Source organism: Thamnophis sirtalis, unplaced genomic scaffold (assembly GCF_051295495.1).
Source record: "Thamnophis sirtalis isolate CommonGarterSnake01/CBP01778 unplaced genomic scaffold, rThaSir2_p1.2 scaffold_5, whole genome shotgun sequence".
Classification (NCBI taxonomy): Eukaryota; Metazoa; Chordata; class Lepidosauria; order Squamata; family Natricidae; genus Thamnophis; species Thamnophis sirtalis.
In genome coordinates this window covers 137,879,856-137,895,563 of record NW_028261385.1, presented here as the reverse complement: position 1 = coordinate 137,895,563, position 15,708 = coordinate 137,879,856, and positions in this window count along the sequence as shown.

Here is a 15,708-nt window from a genome sequence, read left to right as displayed (position 1 = left end):
GTTAAGGGTTAGCGTTAGGTTTTTCGTTACGTTAATGGTTAGGTTTAGGGTTAGGTTTAGGGTTAGGTTAAGGGTTAGGTTTAGGGTTAGGTTTAGGGTTAGGTTTAGGGTTAGGTTTAGGGTTAGGTTAAGGGTTAGGTTTAGGGTTAGGTTTAGGGTTAGGTTAAGGGTTAGGTTTAGGGTTAGGTTTAGGGTTAGGTTTAGGGTTAGGTTAAGGGTTAGGTTTAGGGTTAGGTTTAGGGTTAGGTTTAGGGTTAGGTTAAGGGTTAGGTTTAGGGTTAGGTTTAGGGTTAGGTTTGGGGGGTTAGGGTAAGGTTTTCGCTTTATTTTTACATTTTTCGATCTTTTTCGTCGCACTGTGATGACGTCACATACGCGCTTTTGTCGACCGCGATTTTGTCGTCCGCGGTTTTGTGGTGGAACCATATTCTGTGTCTATGCAAGCAAATCTCAATTGCAGTAAGCACAAGTATTTCAAGCACTTTTTAGCAATGCTCTCTCTTTTTTTTTTCTACTGGTATGTAATTCAAGATTTTCCATGCTTGTTTACAAACTGCAAACAGAACTTAACTCCATCATCCTGAAAGATTTTGAACAGCTCTGCTTTATCCACTCCTGCATTTTTGTTTGTTTTCTGTTTTTATAATTAGCAATATTTTTAAGGGTCCATTTAACTTTTCTTTCCAGGATGCCAGGCTGTGCTTCAAAGGACAAAGCTAACAATTTTGGTATTCTTTTGTATATTTCCTCTGTGTATTCATTTTTCCTCTGTATATGTTTCCTCTGTGTATTCACATTGTCTCTTTGGGATGTCTTCTTTCTTCCGTAGATCTTTACTTTTTTTGTGTGTCTTTTACACTCCTGGTTTATTGCAAACATCTTAATGGCAACTTAGTTTCCATCAATGAAATTCCCAAGAATTGTAAATAGTTAGAATCAGGGGGGAGTTGCTGCTGGCATTACTACTGGTTTGATGTGCACACAATTTTGTGGTGCGCACAATTGCCCATAAATAGGTCTGTGCATGCACAGAACATTAAAAAATGAAAAAAAAAATCCATACCAACCGGGGGACTAGTTTGGAGACGTGGCAGGCATGGGTCACTGCTGGTTCTGGAGACCCAGGCCGGCAAACCACTACCGGTTTGGCTGAACCAGGCTGAACAGGTAGGAACTCACCTCTGATTACAATTCATTTCTAGCAACAGTAAAGGAAATGTATTACTGAACTAGCATGTAACCCAATCTGGTGCATCTGATACAGTATTTATGTAAGAAGTAAACCTCATTGAATTTAATAGGAATGGCTTCTTTTGATACAAAATTGCAGGTACAATATACCTTTGTAAAACAAATGTTAACAGTCCCAGTTCAAGACAACATTGTGTTTTGTTAGTTACTAAAATTTAAAACCATCAAGGGATGCTTCTGTTTTAAACCATTCTACTTCTTCTTTACATTGTAATTTGGTTGAGAAAATTCTTTAAAATTTTCTTTTTAAAACATAACACTAACGGCTGCTAATCAAACTGTATAACTGTACATCAGCTATTCTTCCATTAGGGTAATAGCTTAAAATAAAAAAAGGTAGCTTGTGTTTACCTATAACGTCTTCCAACAAAAGAATCCACATAAAGGGAAATATATCGCAGTTGTTATCAGTTGTGTCAAACTTACATAGCTAGGAAAATATTCCAGGCATTCCAAGGCCTTAATTGGAATGTTTTCATAACTGGACATTTCTAATCTCCTTGGACTTTGAAGCAGATGTTTGTGACTTCAAATAATTCCCTTTCAAACGAAATCACTGGGCTTATTATAATATTTGCAATATGTTTCTTTTGATCCCAATATTGTGACATAGTTCAGGCATCTTCACTGTTTGCATGCTGTTTCTCCAACGCTGGTGACAGATGATGTCACTCTGACCTTGATCCAGAAGGCAACTGGTGAGCCATTGGCCTAGGTTTCCTGCTGCTTGAAGTCAGCATGCCTTGCTTCAGAGTTGCTGGATTAGAGTTCCAAAATTGGCACAACAATAAGAGAGTTGCGGAGAAGATAGCTGGAGGAAATCTTCAGTGATAACAACTGTAGAAATTGGAGGAATGAAGCTTATACAGATGGCGGGGTTGCAGCCTTAGGAAAGGCAGAGTTGGAGATACAGAAAGACGGGAGTTTATAAGATGCTTCCCTTCAGAACTGATTTAAGGATAAGAGACTCTGGTCCTTTGAATGTAGATTTAATGTTTTCGAACTTTTAAAGTATTAAGCTTAAAGTGGAAGGCTACAACAATTGAAAAAAGAGAGACTATAATTTGAAAGGTTTTCTATAGCAGTGCTATATATAAATATATCACATAGTGATATGGAAGAAGCAGTGGTGGGTTCCTACCAGTTCGGTGGAACCGGTAGTGGTTTGGCGGCCTGGGTCGCTAGAATTGGCAGCGACCCAGGCCTGCCATGCCCCCGAACTGGTTCTCTGGGCAGTGCCTATGTTGTTGCCATCTTGTTTTTCGCTTCTGCGCATGTGCAGAAAAATCTTAATTGCACCGCCCATGTGCACGCAGCGCGCCTCAAGCGTGCACATGAGCGAACCAGCAGTAGTGCCTGCCAGAACCCACCCCTGGGAAGAATGTGTGTGGCGTGTATCTTCCCAATTGTAAGGCAGCTTATATATAAACAAGAAGAAACTGGGAACATTTTTTTATTATATAGGACATTGTCATTCATTAGAGTAGTGGTTCCCAAACTTGGCAACTTTAAGACTTGTGGACTTCAACTCCCAGAGTTCTCCAGCCAGAAGAGCTAGCTGGAGAATTCTGGGAGTTGAAGTCCACAAGTCTTAAAGTTGCCAAGTTTGGGAATCACTGCATTAGAGTAACAATTGAGTGAAAACAATTTTCACTTCAAAGATACAGAATGAGATGGATTTATTTCCTCCATTATCTTAACCTCTCAAGAATACTGCTTAAATAGGAGCTATACTGATTTTGAAAAAAAAAATTCTTAACCAAGTATGTGCATCATCTCAGAAACAATTCTTTACAGCAGGGCTATCAAACTCAAGTTTCATTGAGGGCCACATCAGGGTTATGTTTGACCTCGTGGGCCATGGAGGGCGTGGCATCTTGACATCACTCATGTCAGAGGCACCTATGGTGGCCTGAGTGCTCTACCAGCGATCCTCCTGAGCTCTGTTTTCACTGGCAGAGGGTTGCTGGAGGCCGTCCCAGCTGAAAAGGAAGATTGGGAGCCCGTTTTTACTGGCTGATGCTGTTTCATGGGCCAAATCTAAACACCCCCCGAGCTACATCCGGCCTGCGGGCCTTGATTTTGATGCCTCTGCTTTACAGTATTTGAAAGCCTGCTACTCATTCCTTCTGCAACCAGGGCGTGGCACCATCAGTCCTTTTATCTCTAGAAGACCACACTAACGAGCCCAAAACTGCATTGTTATTCCTGCATCCCGACTCAACTCACAGCAAACATCTGCTGAGTCAGAACACCTCACTATGTATGCATGTGGATGGAGGGAGGTGGTTGGTCAGAAGCAACTTTGCCCGGGGCTACCATACATGATGATGACCCATTCTTGTTCTGGAATAGAAGGAAGGAAGGAGCAGACAGGAGAAAGGAATTAAATTCCTCCTGCCACCGCATTTTTGCTCCAAATTGCTTTCAAAAACCTGCCTTCCATCTGGCTAAGCTGTGTTCAGAGCAAACCTTTATCAATCCCCTTCAAAAAATGAAAACAAGCAAGAAAACAGTTTCAGTGGATATCCCAAAGTGAAAGGAACACAGCATTTTCTGTTTTTCCCTTACTGTTTAGTTCCACTTTTTGATTCCACCATTTTATAAGCTTCTGGTCAAATTCTGCTTGGGATCTGCCCCTGCTGGCTCATTGCACCCCGAGAGCTGCCATGTTTGCTGGCTTAGCACTGTTCCAAAATTGTGACGTTGCTTATTAATGATTGTTCTCTCTCTCTCTCTCTTTTTATTATTATTATTAGTGTTATTTCTGGGTAATGTGCCAATGGCTTCTGCCAGTACTACAAAAATAGCAAGGAGTCTGACTCGTTGGAATGAGCTGGCTTCCTACACAATGAGTCTAGCCAGATGGTGTATTGCTCTAATGGGGCACATTTGTAATACTTTAGGCACTGAATTAATAATAGTTAGTTTAGCCCATTGGGAACAGAAACCTAATAGAGTGTCTCCTCGGCATTTCTGGCCCCCATCATCGTGATTGCTTTGTGCCTGTGAGGTTTTCGTTTGAGAATTCGGGGGTGGGGGGGGGTGGGTGTAACTATGTAATACATTTCAGAGGCATGGAGAAATAACAGGTAAGGGTTGAAGTATGCATTTTACGCACACACAAATGAACGAACTAAAAAAGCGTGACTCTTAAAGAGGCTTTTTCATGTCTGTATCCTCTAAGGATATTTCATTTTATTTCAGGCTTAGAGGGGCGTTCCCTTGCTCATGTGCAGGGCTAACAAGTGTGAAGGGAATTGGAGTATGCTCATGAGCCCATCCTCAGATGTTTGGGTCTGTAAAGAAATCCACGCGTGTTCTGGATAATGCAAAGAATTGCAAATGACTTTCTTTGATTAAGTTTAAAATCCTGTCCCCAGTCAGAAACTTTAATTCAGCTGAGTTCCTGAGTTCCAGAGCTGTAGAAATCTTTACCTTCTGTTGATAATTTAACATCCATAGAGTTAATTTTACTATTCCAGCGACTGTTTCTTTTCTGTACATTATTTCTCATCCTGAGCCTGATTCCTTGTTTAGTTCTAACGAAGCCATTCTTAATGACGATGTGTTTGAGCAGAATGCATCGCTGAAGGGCTTCACCAAAGACACAAACTCTGGAATTTAAAATCCTGTCGTTTTCAAGCAGTGTGAAAACATCTTAGAAAAGCAAAGGCAATGAAGATACGGCTTTCTAAGTGGCCTTAAAGACTCACCAAAGGAACAAACAGCAATCTGTCAGCTCATTTAGAAGGACAAATAGAATAAACAGAGGCAACAATAAAAAGACTAGAGGTTTTGTCCAGCTCAAAAGGTAGTTGAGGGGAAAAAAATGAGGGAAGCAAATATTGGGTTTTAAAAGGGAATTGTTTTGTCCTTGAGAAATTTTAAAAAGAGTATGATAAGCATATGCTTTCCTTCCGTATTGTGAAGGCAACACAAACGGGATTTGCCAGCAGCATTGAAATCTGTGAGATGGTGGCTGTGGTCTGAAGATCCATGGTCTTCTTCTAAGAGCATAGAGGTTGGGGCTTGAATTGTAATGCCATGTCCATCATCTTGCAGATTGTGACACCTCTCTTCCAGAGGTGGTAATCAGCAGGTTCTGACCAATTCTGGAGAATCGGTAGCGGAAGTTTTGAGTAGTTTGGAGAACCGGTAAATACTACCTCTGATTGGCTCCACCCCCATCTATTCTCTGCCTCCCGAGTCCCAACTGATCTGGAGGAAATGGGGATTTTTCAGTAACCTTCCCCTGCTACACCCACCAAGCCACATCCACAGAATTGATAGAATCCCCCCACTGCTTTCCTCCATGGATACCCTGGGGATTTCCAAATCTTCCCCTTTGTAAAGTACTTATACTGGAATTTTAATATTACTTAGCTATATCTTTCATGAAAACTTTTACAGGTCTCTACTATAAAGTGTAAACTTTTTTTACGATTAAAATGTATCTACTATATGGGAAGAGGGTTTCAGCGTTTGATACCTGTTCATCATACACATTTCTGTGCATATGGTATTTTATTAGTACTAAGTACTATATACAGTTTCAGGTTTTTTATATTGGCTTCATTCCATTTCACTATCAATTTGTTTTAAAGTTTACAGAACTTTAAAACAAAGCATTACATTTTCTGAATGCACTTTTTCCATAATATACCATATTTTTTCTATGTAATTACCACTCATATCATGTATTTTTGCAAGCTGTTTAGATATTCTCCTGGGTTTTACAGCATACTTTCCCAAATCCATCCAAAATATTTAAACAATGTAGTTTGAAGAAAAATCTAAACATATAAAGGCCTGTTTAAAATTTTAAAACCCCCATATTAATGGCAAAAGAGAATGGAATCAGCAATAAATTATGCAAAAGTAGCATGATTAGATTTCAACTGATTTAGGAGTCCCCAATCACTGTGAGGAATATACTTAAAAGGTAGACTTGATTTTCCGCCCCGCTTGTTCGTCATCACTGTTATTTACCTTTAGACTGAATCTTTTAGATTTTAAACTGGCAAATACTTCCATTATTTGTATATAAATTGCAGATATTTATAGTTAAAGTACATGGGAAAAATTGTGTGTGTATGTGTGTAAAATAAATGGCCAAAATTTCTGCCCCAAAGAATCTGTCATCCTGAATTGTTTATTCATAGCAACTTTCATGCTATTATCTTAAAAATTAGCAAGATTCTATTACACATGCAACATACGGATACTCAAAACACGCACTTTGATAATAAAATTAACTTTAACTAGTCATACAGCACACAGTAAACTACTAGCCTGGATTTGACGCCTAGAAATGGGTAGTAGGAAAATCAAATTTCTTCAAGTCTGAATTTTTACTGTCAAGAAAGGAGAAGGCAAATCAGGAGAAATGCAAAAGGAAGGGGGAAAAAGGGGGAAAAAGAGAGGCAAAACTGAGAAACCCAATGTTGTTTTTACAAAAGTAACTCTAAAGAGCCAAAAATATATTAAATGTGTAATGAGGGAAAGCTTGAGAAAGTAAACACAATCCTTTCTCAGAAACCAAATCAAATCATAAGACCGAAGATCAGTAAATGAGAAACAACGCTGCAAATACATCGATAAAAAACAGAGCCATCCATTAAGCACATCAGCAAATAAGTAGCAATGCCCCACTGCAAACTTTAAAGCAAACAATATGCTTTGCATAAAGCAGTCAGCTTGCTCACTTGTTCCAGGGAACATGCGAGCTGTTCCCGCTTGCTGAAAGCTCTCAACTCGGGATGGCAGAGTTGGGTTTGACATTAATTGGTTCAATAAAAGCCAAGGCTTCACACTCCTGGATTCAGAAGAAACCCTGATGCAAAGCGAGAAGGAAACAATCCTTGCCAAGAAGCTCAACGGTTCCTCAACAGCGGGCATTCCTGTGGCCCAAAAGCAGCCTGCTTTTAAACAAGATGTCTAAGTAGTAAGTCTCAATGATGCTACTTTTTGAGAGGATGGGAGGTAGACGGAAGGGTCTGGACATGATCTCCACCAATTTGATGCCAATCCATGATGGTTAGTTAGCATTGTGCCCCAAAAAGTGGCTAATATGGGATGGTGGAAACTGTAGCTGTCATCTGGAGTTCATCAGACAGAGAACACTGCTTCACAAAATTCTTTTGGAGGAGTCTACTGTAGTGCATGCCATGTGCCTGAGATAAGTCCGTTCCATGTTATTTAACGCTAAATACTTTTAAAAAACCACTGATTAATTTTTAATCAACCCCTAATTCTAAGTACCCTTGCGCTTAGCATCTCAACCAGCTGGACAAATAATAGAATCCTCCATCGTTCTAGAGGGAGTCAGAGAAATTTTGAGTAATAGGAGAGAGCAATTTACAAGAAAGGACATTAGATCTTACACTAGAACCACAGCAGCAACCCATGTATACATCTGAACCAGTGATGGGATTCAGCCGGTTCGCACCACTTCGGGAGAACCGGTTGTTAACTTTCTGAGCAGTGTGGTGAAGTGGCTCTTGGAAGAAATCATTAGGGTAGAGAACTGGTTGTTAAATTATTGGAATCTGAACGTACTTTTTATTAGGAGTTTGGTTGGGACGATCAGTTTGACAGCTGATGGAATACAAAATTCTATTTTTAGTCAGGGATATTGTCCCAGATGTTCAAGACTAGCCTTAAGGGCACCAGATACAGATACTGTCCCAATAAACCAGAATGTGGTACATAAGGAGTTTTTCTGGAGAGATTCAGTTCAAATCTTTGTCTACCTAGACAAAGAGGCTTGGTCCAGTCTTGAGATTTCCTAAGCATGTAATAGCAATAGCAGTTAGCAATAGCAGTTAGACTTATATACCGCTTCATAGGGCTTTCAGCCCTCTCTAAGCGGTTTACAGAGTCAGCATATCACCCCCACAGTCTGGGTCCTCATTTCACCCACCTCGGAAGGATGGAAGGCTGAGTCAACCTTGAGCCGGTGAGATTAGAACCGCTGAACTGCAGATAGCAGTCAGCTGAAGTGGCCTGCAGTTCTGCACCCTAACCACTGTGCCACCTCGGCATCTATGTAGATGGCCACTGTGCCAAATGCCTTTGATTTTATCCAGCATCACACCAGCTATGTTTAGCTTAAAGTTGATGTTTTAAAATATATTATTCTGAAATGGAATAAGACAATTTGCTGAGCCTAGAAAAATAACCGCAGCGCTCGCCTTCTGTGGAATGACCACTTACGGAGCAAGCTTTGCTTCTTTTTTGGGGTTCTGCTTAGGATGTTTGAACACTGTTTAATATTCAGAGAAGTTCTTAGATCTTTGGCCAGTCACAGCAGACCTGAAGGTGCTGGTGGTTGCTGTGAGACTGGGTGGAATAAGGCCATTTTCCTCTATAGCAAACAACAGATCCGTTCTCAAAAATAATACCCTGCTGTCTAGATTGCTTAAGCTGTTTTGCCAGGTGACGAATACATATAAGGCTGGCTTGGGGGGGAAAAAGCAACATGAAAAGCGAAGAATGGCAAAGAAGCTGATTTGCATTTATTTGAAATACTTTTGGAATTTAATTTTTTCCATCACCTTAAATAGAAAAGAATTAAGGTAGCTCAACTGGAAATCAACTCATTTCCTGATATACCCTGTTTTTAAATCTAATTCTTAGATGGAAATCTCGCTGCTTCGACAAGTATCCCCATAGTATAGCTTGATGAATGAAAGATACATAATATACAGAAACAACTGTATACGTTATGTATCTAAGCATTCTTGCTCTCTCGTTTTTTCAATCAAATGTTTAGAACTGCTTCAAATTGCACAGGCAGGGTATCATTCAAAACATGAGGGCTTTCAGGTGTAAGCGGCATTTTAAAAAAAGGTTTTGTTTTTGTCTGGCTGCCAATTATAATAACTCTTCCCGCTCTGTTACATCTCACTCTTTTAAGCTGCGAAAAGTATTCTCTGCACACAGAATTGCCTCTTTAGGGTATGTGGTTTCGTATTTGAAAAGAGCCAGTTACCTTTTGAGAAGCACACAGAATATATTCCCCATTATAAACTTCAACACGGGAGTAAGCTACTCTTCCTCAAATTTGATTTGATTTGATTTATTATATTTGTATGCCGCCCTTTTCCCCCGAAGGGGACTCAGGGCGGCTCACAATTCAAATCAGGGAAGGGGGTACAGACAAAAAAAAATAAAACATAACATAACAATGCATAATTTAAAAACACACAACAGTCATACCATTCGAGACGGGGGCAACAGCTTTTTTAGCTCCAGGCCTGTCGGAACAGCCAGGTTTTAAGGGCTTTGCGGAAGGCCTGGAGGGTGGTGAGGGTTCGAATCTCCACGGGGAGTTCGTTCCAGAGGGTCGGAGCAGCCACAGAGAAGGCTCTCCTCCGGGATATGAAAACATAATTCTGAAATAATCCATATAGGTGTGTATTTGGGCCGGAGATAAAATGTAATGAATCCTTTTGTAGTTCTAGAACCGGGGTGTCAAACTCGATTTCATTGAGTGCCATATCAGGGTTATGTTTGACCGTGTGTGTGTGTGTGTGTGTGTGTGTGTGTGTGTGTGTGTGTATGGTCAGTATGATGTCACTTTGGTGGCCCGAGAGCTCTGCACAAGACCCTCATCTCTAGAACCAAATGCCTAGCCGACAAAGACCACCTGAAAACTGAATTACACACTCTCACAAATGGATTCCAATATTAATCTCCAAAGGATTCCAAAGAAAAACAATTACCAACCTAATCCAAAGGGAGACTTCCCCCAAAACCGAGACACAGAACAGGACAACGGCATTGCCCTCCTCCCTTACATCAAAGGCATCACAGATAAAATCAGCAAAATTATATATAGAGACATTAAGGTCATCCCCGCATTCTTGCCAAGTATTGTGGCGTCTGAAAGATATCGGCCTGGCAACTCTCCAAGCCTGATAAAGGTCGGTAATTGTGAACTAATTGTGAACATTGACTGATGACCTCTGGAGAGCCAGGGACGGAGGCTACGCCTCCATCCTGATTCTCCTTGACCTCTCAGCGGCTTTCGATACCATCGACCATGGTATCCTTCTGCGACGACTGCGGGAAGTGGGGGTGGGAGGCACTGTTTTGCGGTGGTTCTCCTCTTACCTCTCGGACAGGTCGCAGTCGGTGTTAGTTGGAGGGCAGAGATCGACCCCTAGGCCCCTAACATATGGGGTGCCACAGGGTTCGGTCTTGTCCCCCCTACTTTTCAACATCTACATGAAACCGCTGGGCGAGATCATTCGGCGGCACGGGATAAAATACCACCAGTATGCGGACGATACTCAGTTGTATCTGTCCGCCCCGTGCCAACTCAATGAAGCGGTGGACGTGATGAACCAGGGCCTTGAAGCTGTTAGGGACTGGATGAGGGCTAACAAACTCGTGCTCAACCCAGATAAGACCGAGTGGCTGTTGTGTTTCCCTCCCACTAATTTGGCAAGTATTCCATCTCTCAGGCTGGGGGGTCAAACACTACACCCCTCAGACAGGGTCCGCAACTTGGGAGTCCTCCTGGACCCACAGCTGACTTTTGAACACCATTTGTCAGCTGTGACCAGGGGGGCATTTGCCCAGGTTCGCCTGGTGCACCAGTTGCGCCCCTACCTGAACCGGGAGGCTTTCACAACAGTCACTCGTGCCCTTGTGACCTCTAGGCTGGAGTACTGCAATGTGCTCTACATGGGGCTGCCCTTGAAGAGTATTCGGTGACTTCAGCTAGTCCAGAATGCGGCCGCGCGAGCGATTGTGGGTGCACCTCACTTCACCCACATAACACCTATCCTCCGCGAGCTGCACTGGCTACCTGTCGATCTCCGGGTACGCTTCAAGGTGCTACTTGTCACCCATAAAGCCCTTCATGGTAGTGGATCTGGGTACTTGAGAGACCGCCTACTGCCAATCACCTCCACTCGACCTATTAGATCCCATAGCAATAGCAGTGGACTTATATACCGCTTCATAGGCCTTTCAGGCCTCTCTAAGCGGTTTACAGAGAGTCAGCATATTGCCCCCAACAATCTGGGTCCTCATTTTACCCACCTCGGAAGGATGGAAGGCTGAGTCAACCCTGAGCCGGTGAGATTTGAACCGCTGAACTGCTGATCTAGCAGTAGCCTGCAGTGTTGCATTTAACCACTGCGCCACCTTGGCTCTTTAGATTAGATTAGGCCTCCTCCGAGTCCCATTTGCCGGTCAATGTCGACTGGCAACCACGCGGAGGAGAGCCTTCTCGGTGGCAGCTCCGACCCTATGGAACGATCTCCCCGTGGAGATTCGTACCCTCACCACCCTCCAGACCTTCCGCACAGCCCTCAAAATCTGGCTATCCCGTCAGGCCTGGGGCTAAAGACTGTAACCCACCCGAATGGTATGAATGTTGTATTTTTTAATGACGTACTGTCCTACGTGTTAAATGTTTGTTCCCCCCCTCTTTTCGAGTTGTAAGCCGCCCTGAGTCCCCCCAGGGAAACGGGCGGCATATAAATAAACTTCTCAAATCTCAAATCTCAAACTATCTTGAAAGACTGTGGGCCGGGACTTTGCTGGAGAGGTATTCACTGTAAATTAAATTAAGGGGATTTATCAGGATGAGGATTTGGCTTTGTGCTGTTGGGAAAGCCTAGGCCAGAACTGACTGCTGGAGAGTGGTCAGTCAAGTTGGCAGGAAGTTGCTCCTTCTCCCACTAATTTTTTTGCCCTCGATCATTCTCTTATTCTGAAACAATGACCCAATAGATTATGATTTGTCTATCCCTAAATCTCTCCACCCTCAAATGCATTCCTTAAAAGACTAGTCTTTTTGCTCCTTTATGGGGGGAGGGGGGCATGATCAGATATCTGGAGGGAAGCGATTCCTTGACAGGCCTATGACTGAGAAATCTCATCTCCAAGTCTTTATAGATGGAATTTCCTCAAAAAACAGTGTCTGCAAACTCTTCCTTTCTGATCTCATTAGATCAGGAGAAACAGAGGCAGATATCCTCATCAGGAGTCTGGATTTCCTGGATCAATTCTTATTTCTTAAGATTAACCTAATTCCTTCCTTCTTTCCAATTTGCTAATTATGTTGGTTCCTTTATCCGTACCCAAGATACTTTCTTTGAATTTGTTTTATCAACTCTGATGCCAGAATGCAACTCGTGGGGTGGGACTAAGCAATGCAAGATATACAGAACCATTACTTTCCATAGTTGAGAAATATATATGTTTTCGTAGATTTTCACAGGTGTAGGTATGCTGGTCTTGTTGTATTCGGGTCTTTTCCCGCGTAAGATTGAGATTGTCTTGGCAACGTTTCAGCGAGGTCTCACTCACCATCTTCAGGCTGGGTTTTGGGCTCTCATTCACTGGGCGCGGTGACATGGAAACTAGTTAGCCACTTACCAGGGTGCCATTCAAGCTTCTGATTTCATGTTTAAAGCCCTTCGTGATATAGATCCCGACTACTGTATACAAGGGACTGTTTATCTCCAATTGTTTACACAATCAGGAAGGCGGAGTGTGTGGGGGGCCCATCAATTAAACAGGTTTATTCTACAGGACCACAAAGCAGTCTTGTTTTGTTGCAGCACCTGCCCTCCGGAATGATATTCCTCTAAGAGATTTGTGCAGCTCCCACCCTTGTGACATTCATTAACCCAATAAATACCTGACTATTCTCACAGGTGATGTGGTAGGGCGGTTGCGAAGCGCTCTTTAATTATATTTGGTTTATAATTGGTTGAATTGTTCGCCCAGACAACCAGGATCTCTTTTTTTACCCAGTATAAATTTCTTGACAGATTCATCAAGGAATCTGTCAAGCACAGAGCCGAGGTGGCGCAGTGGTTAGGGTGCAGTACTGCAGGCCATTTCAGCTGTTATCTGCAGTTCAGCGGTTCTAATCTCACCGGCTCAAGGTTGACTCAGCCTTCCATCCTTCCGAGGTGGGTGAAATGAGGACCCGGATTGTTGGGGGCGATATGCTGACTCTGTAAACCACTTAGAGAGGGATGAAAGCCCTATGAAGCGGTATATAAGTCTAACTGCTATTGCTATTGCTATAATCGTTGAAATTGCAAGTAAATAAATGTTTTAATTTTGCCCTGAGCAAGGAATGCACTGAAAGGCTTACAAAGCCTTTCCTCCAGTTTTAAAGTTCTATGAAATAAGCTGTTATCTCAGATTAATATGGGAAAACATACAATTGAAACCCTTTCTCAGCATAATGGATTGAAATTTTGGAGGCAAGTTAGTAAATTGGAAATGATAAAACAGCGTAACTTTTCACTGTCATTGGGGGGGGGGGGAAGGTTTTTGAAGGATGTGCTTTTTCAGTTAGAAAGGTAGGTGGGGTAAACTTTCTGATAGCGATTAATGAAAAAGGAGCCAAGAGGAAGTAGTCAGGTTATGACATGACACGGCAGACAAAATAGTGGCTACAGGAAGATTTTCTGAAGGACGTTTTTTGTTTCTTTTTGGAAAGGTCTGTAAATGCTTATCACTTGAGGTATCATGCCAGCTTTAGCCTGAAGGAGAAAAAAGGAAGTCACGATGACAAAGAGGGATGGGAAACAGAAGCATTTAGAGGTTCTTAGGAAGATTCCACCCCCATCCCCCGATCCCCAAATCTTTTTTCTGGCTTCAGATAATACTAATCTCTTGGGATTAAAAAGAAAAAAAACTGGTACAGCAACTGACAGTTCTGTTACTTGGGTTGTTCCCGTCAGAAAGTGAACATGAACATGAAAACAATCATGTATTGTATTTGTTTGTATTTTTCCCCCTAGCTTTATAGACAACTAGCCGATAACCCGGCGTTGCCCGAGTATTTTTTTATAGGGGGGAAATGTCCGGACCAAACATAATCTCTAATGTTGGATTTTCCCTTATCAGAGGGAGCCCCCTTGTGGAGTACTGTGAAGCCGTTACCATGGCAACTCCACTGCACTGTACAGTAGAAGCCATTTTACAGCAGTACAGTAGAAGCCATTTAAAGGCACAGCAGGCTGCATCTTAACAGAACACACACCGAGGGGTGCTAGGGGTGTCTTACCCCCGCAGTATTTTTCTCCAGAGAATAAGTCATCTGTGTACCAAGTCTGGTTGAAATTGCTTGAGACGTTTGAGTTATGCTTCATTGATAAGGACAGAAAGGAATCCTGTTATTTGGTGTGGATTTTTTTTATACGCTTAAATTTTGCATCCCATTTAACATCGTTCACTGCTACACACTCCCAATCACGTTTTGTTTGGAAGAACTCAAGACTTTTTCCTACCCCTAAGTCAGAGATCAGCAACCTTAAAGACTCAAAGAGCCACAGAGGTGCTAAACAGAAACCCCCCCCCCCTTCAATTCTGGAGCTGACTGAAGTCTGGTTCTCTCACCAGTGTCTCCTCCTAGTGCGACATCCTTTCCCCTCTATCTGTCCTAACTGAATTGTGGAGCCGACCAGTGACAGGGAGCTGCAGCAGAGGGATGAAAGAGCCACATGTGGCTCTAGAGCTGTGCGTTGCTGACCCTGCCTTAAGTCTACATGAGGGAACTGAAGGAAACATAGGCTAGGCCAAACCAGAGAGCTCCATGCCTCTAAGATGAATTTACCTGTGTTTCTTCTGAGTCATGTTTTGGTCCAAGAACCATATCAATTCCCTCCTCCCCGCTCCCAGCCCACATCTGTAAGTGTCTGTATGATCTCTGCAGTATAGATACAAATATACACAACACCTTTATCTTTGTTCAGGGATTTTTCTCCTCAGATATTCCCAAAATCCTGAGAACTTTTTTAATTTTAAAAACTACTCAGCTGTCTTTTTATTTATTACAACATTCATATTTTGTACAAAACATCCGCAAGATCATCCTTTCTCGTAAAACATTTTTACTGTAGAGTTCTGTCCCTGTCTTTCGGGCACAGGGCAGCTGACTGGAAAAGGCACAAAGCTTCTCACTTAAATGAGGAAACAGAATGGTGTCGTGTTGATATACTTTATTTCAGTATTTATGAAATGTACATTAAAGCAAGAATGAATCATGTGAAATATAAACTGCTCTGCATGGCAGAGATTAACGGATGTAAATCAATACTAGTTTAACTGTATTTTGGATAACGTGCTCATACCTACAGTCATGTATAGATTTTGTATGTGCAGATGTGTGTGTCTGTGTATTTCATTTCTGCTCCTCTAAATGAATTCATTCATAAAGCAAATTGTCACTTCAAACGCTGCGGAAGACAGGTTGCATACTGCGATAAAGCCCTAGGAATCACTCGTACACAGCACCTTTCCTTTTGAGACTTAAATATTTGGAATGCAATTGGTTTCATTGCAGCAGTGCTTAATAGCCAGGAGATATTCCAGTTCTAACCACAGTCCAGGGCCGTTTCCTCCAAATACAGCCTACTTTTACAGTTATGTATTAGGTGGCATTCTTTGTGGTTTATGAAAGGTAGTTTCTGC